The sequence below is a fragment of the Cynara cardunculus genome (genome assembly GCF_001531365.2).
Source record: "Cynara cardunculus var. scolymus isolate 2C chromosome LG 14, CcrdV1, whole genome shotgun sequence".
NCBI lineage: Eukaryota > Viridiplantae > Streptophyta > Magnoliopsida > Asterales > Asteraceae > Cynara > Cynara cardunculus.
In genome coordinates, this window is record NC_037541.1 from 6,112,656 (window position 1) to 6,117,770 (window position 5,115).

Here is a 5,115-nt window from a genome sequence, read left to right on the forward strand (position 1 = left end):
TTAGAAATATTTAGCCATCGTCATTTATTCGTTTCGAAATACTGTTTTGTCTGTTAAATCTAAAGACTGTTTAACGTGACCCACTTGTACTTCCACATGTATCTTGCAACGTACAATAGTTATAGTTAGCCATATGTTCAAAGTCTATATAAAAACGCATCCAACAATTGAGATATATTTCTTGAATTTTAAAGTGTCACACAATTAACCAGCGTACATCTGGTTAAGTCATATATTTTGAATTTAAAAGAAAAAAAAATTAACATTTTAAGAAGACAGATGTAGCCGTAAATGTAAATGCTTAAAATACCATGATTCCTTGGGAATTTTTTATTCGGGTAATATTGATTTGTGGAAAATGCTTCAAAAATCCGAATTTTAAATTTTAAACGCGGTTTAGGGTTCAAAAACTGCCGTTTTGATAGTTTTCGTGTTCATTTTTCGAATTGGTCATTTTTGATTTAGAGAGGTACACAGATTCGTAACAATCGATTCTTTGTTCGAAAACCACTGATTTTATTCGATTGAAATTTGGATTGTACCATCGAAATACTTCAATCTGAAAGTGTTACACGACTTTCAGTGGAATCCAAGCAATCAAAAACCAGAAATTCTAACATAAATGTGGGTAAAGAGAATGACTACAACTCATGTGGTGACTCACCATTACTTTGCTCATAGACTGAATTACCATTGCGGAATGTTTGTCTAAGAGAAATGACTATCCAGGTTGTAAATAAGATGAATGAACAAGTTAGCAAAGATCTATGTTCTTCTCCAATGCATGTATTTTTAAGAACATTTAACGACATAACAATAAATAAGTTAACATGTCTTTAATGACATCATCAATGGGAATAATTATAATGCCCACATTCATGTCATCAAGAACCTATCGACATGTAAAGAGTATGTAGGTCGCGAATCATATGATAATAATGATTGTTGACGTCAAATGAACCTATGAGGGTCACATGTAAAGAGTATGTAGGTCTCGAATTAACCATGTTGGTTGTGAACCAAATAGGTTACATGTTGCAAAGTATAAGTATTATTATTTTAGTAGAGTAATAATAATTGTGTGTAAAATATAATTATGATGATTATATGTATTATTAATTATTATGTTAATAATTAATTAAACATAAGCCCAAGGTTTAATGGTAATAATGATTACTTTAAGTCCACGCAATTAATTATTAAGTTAATAATTAATTGTTTAGTTAAGCCCATAGGTTTTTAAGGGCCCGGTCCGTTTAGAGAAAAAAATGGGGAGCCTTTTGAATCCTAACATTACTAGGGTTTGAAAAAAATGGGGAGCCTTCAACTACCAATCCATTGAGGTAATATTTTAAAAACCCCCTATGGTTTGGTTTCGTATATCTCTATTTTTATTTGTAATAGATTCGGGCTTGGGTTTCCCGATTATTGCTTTATTTCCGCTGTATGTTTGAGATCCCGGTGAAACCCTATAGTGGTATCAGAACCTCGTTAAGATAAAGTAGAGCGTGAAATCGATTAAAACGATCGAAATAAGAAAAAAACAACTAGGAAGCTTGTCATTGCTGCCGTGCGCCGCCGGCCATGCTGTCGCCGTAGGCAGCCCCCATCGTGCGACATGCTCCACGATGCGGCTTGGTGCCTCCCCCCTCTCTCGTTGGTTTTGGGCTTTAGGGTTTCTCGTGGTCCGGTTTGGGCGTAATCGTTTTGACCAGTTTTGATCGTTTTCGTTTGGACTTGTTATCTTTATGTTTATTGGATCCAAGCCCAATTGTTTTGGTTGTTTGCCTTGGTGAATTCGATTTTGGCCTCAGACCCATAGTAGTTTTATTTTGCTTTTGATAAATTAAAATGTACCTTTTATGGGTTTATGTAATCTTTATATTTATATGATCCTCGTATCGTTTTTCGATTCTAAATGTAATGTAATAGTTAGTTTATGTTAGCCTAGTGCAACATTAGTTTAGATTTTTTTTGTGTAACTGGAAGACCAAAGGAATCGATGACGGCGTCCCAGAGTCCATCCCGTTCGATGGAGCTAGTGGGAGTCTTTACACGATGTCCTTAGGGTTTGAACGGGGTTGTCCATGTGGGATCACAAAAACCTGTTAGTAGGCATATCGGATCCTATTGCTTGTTTGTAGTTGTTTATTTTTTTTTCATTTTAATATTGCTTATAATGTGTTATAATTATCGAGACATTTTTCTCCTTTTAAAGGGGAAGAAAAAAAAATTAATCATAATCGCTAAGTTTTTCAATAACATGTAAATGTTTTACAATAGCATTGATAACTTATCAAACTCAAACCGATTAAATGAGTTTTATATAATTTATAAATTTTTTTAAAATCAATTTAAAATGTCAATTCTACAGAGCTCAGTAAAACCCTTATTTAAAAAAATCGTGGGTTTTTCACCACCCATTTAAAACACTTACTGTCCAATTTCGGATGAGCATTGGCAAAGCCAGGTCAGACAAGTATGGTGTAAGATAAGGATCCAAATCACGAGATCATGGCAGGTTGTTTATTGCCCACTTATTATGATAGTTGTGACCGGACGACCAATTTCTGAGTTGTTACTCGAAAATTAAGAATTGTGATGTTTTAGTATGGTTAAACTCACTTGAGGTATTTGTATATTGTGTATTGCACGTCTACAAATAACCTCAACATGGAGAAGTAAGATTAAACATGTCTATATTATTCAAAGAATCTCATGAGGATCTAAGAGTTGTGATGATCATAATTGGAAGTTGCCTACCTAAATAACTATTTTTATGGTTTCCGAATTGACCAATCGTAAAAATAATGAAATATGGATCTTAGCTCAATTTTGAATTTTAAGGGTTATTCAAATTTTGAGAAACTATAACTAAAATTGAACTTTATTTTTTTGTAGATGTTTGCTAATCAAGATAACACAAACTTGAACCTTTCCTAGTACACTTCCCGTTCCATTTTAGATAAAGAAAAATTAAATGGACAAAACTTCTTGGAATGGTTTCTCTTGCTAAGGTTCGTCCTCAGGCATGAAGAGAAGTTCTATGTACTCGAGGACCCCCCCCCCCTCCAAACCCTCCATCTAGGAACGCTAATAAGAGTGCTCGAGTTGCTTATGATAAGTATCAAAGAGACTCTCTGAGGGTCTCCTGTCTGATGTTAGCCTCTATGACTCCTAAACTCTTGAAGGAACACGAGGAGTTGTCAGCCTGGGAAATGATTACCACCTTGAGGACTATGTTTGGCCAGCAGGTAAGGCAAGAGAAGTTTGATATTGTGTGATCATTACATTCTTGTATGATGCAAGAGGGGACACCAGTCAGTGTCCATGTCTTAAGGATGAAGGGACACATTGATTGTCTGGATCGATTGGGATACCCTCTTAGAAAAGAGTTAGTGGTCGACATGGTCCTGAATTCTCTGACCAAATCATATGATAGCTTTATGCTCAATTATCATATGAACGACTCGGACAAATCTCTTATTGAGTTGCATGGTATGCTAAAAACTGCTGAAAGAGGGATTAACTCCAAGTTGGAGAAGCCAAGACTATTTTGATGATCAAGGCAACAGGAAGGATAATCAAAAGGAAAAGTATGAAAAGTGTGACTAGAAGAGGAAAGGCAAAGACTGGAAGCTCCAACAAGAACAAGAAGAATGAGGGAAAGATTCTCCTGGATGCAATTTGTTTTAAATGCTCAGAGAAAGGTCATTGGAAAAGAAACTGTCTAGTTTTGATTGCAAAGGCAAGGAAGGAGAGGGCTCAAGGAGCTGTTACGACCAATTTGTTCACTTCTGATTATGATTCCTGGTTTTGGATATCAGGTGTGGAACTCATATATATTCCTATTTGCAGGGGCTAAGAAGTGAAAGGCAACTGAGACAAGGCCAATTGGAGCTCAGGATGGACAATGGGACAAGAGTGGATGTTGTATCTCAAGTAGAATATGATATGATCCTTCCAAATGTTTTACTTATGAAACTTCATGATTGTCTCTACGTTTATAGTATCGTTAGAAACATAGTTTCAGGTGCTCGTTTGAGACAAGATGGATTTATGTTTAAATTTCTTGATGAAGGTTCCATTTCTGCATGTTTGCATGGGATTTTATATTTTATTGCTAAGATAGTTAATGGCATTGAAATAGATATTCGTAGTGGTCTTAATTCTAAATCGATGTATAATGTGAATGCTAAAAGACTTAAGCAAGACTTGAGTCAATCATACTTGTCACATTGTCATCTTGGCCACATAAACAAGAAACGCATTGCCAAGCTCCAATTGGATGGGATCTTGAAATCAAACTGATGATTCGTTTGATAAATGCGAAGCCTGTTTGTTAGGCAAGATGACTAAGGCACCATTCAATGGGAAGCCCGTAAGAGCAAACAAGTCATTGGGAGTGATACATACTGATGTATATGGTCCCCTCAACCCAGCCACAAGAAATGTTTGTTACTACTACATTATATTTACTGATGATTATAGTAAATATGGATATGTTTATCTAATGAAACACAAATCTGAAACCTTGAAATTTTCAAGGAGTTTCAGAATGAAGTGGAGAACCAACTTAGCAAAGGATAAAAGCCCTTCCGTTTGATCGAGGTGGTGAATATATGAGCCAATAATTCATTGATCATCTTAGTAAGTGTGGGATAATCTCACAACTTACTCCTCCAAGAACACCGCAACACAACGGTGTATTTGGAAGGAGAAATCGGACCTTGTTAGATATGGCTAGATCTATGATGAGTCATACCAAATTGTCTAAAAGTTTTTAGGGATATGCTTTAGAATTAGCCACCAAAATATTGAACAACATACCCACCAAGAAGGTCGATAAGACCCCATATGAAATATGGAGAGGGAAGATCTCAAATCTATCTTACATGAGAGTTTGGGGCAGCGATGCTTATTGTTTATCATCTCTCTCAGTGATTTGATGATAATCCCTTTTCCCTTTCACGTTGTATTTGTGTTTCTGTATTTTCAGTTCCAACGATCATCACTGAGTATGTTCAGTGATCGTTGAAGAGCTTGCATTGTAAATTCATCAGAGACAGCAATGCTTCAAGAAGACAACACTCACACCAAAGAACCTTCAGCGAA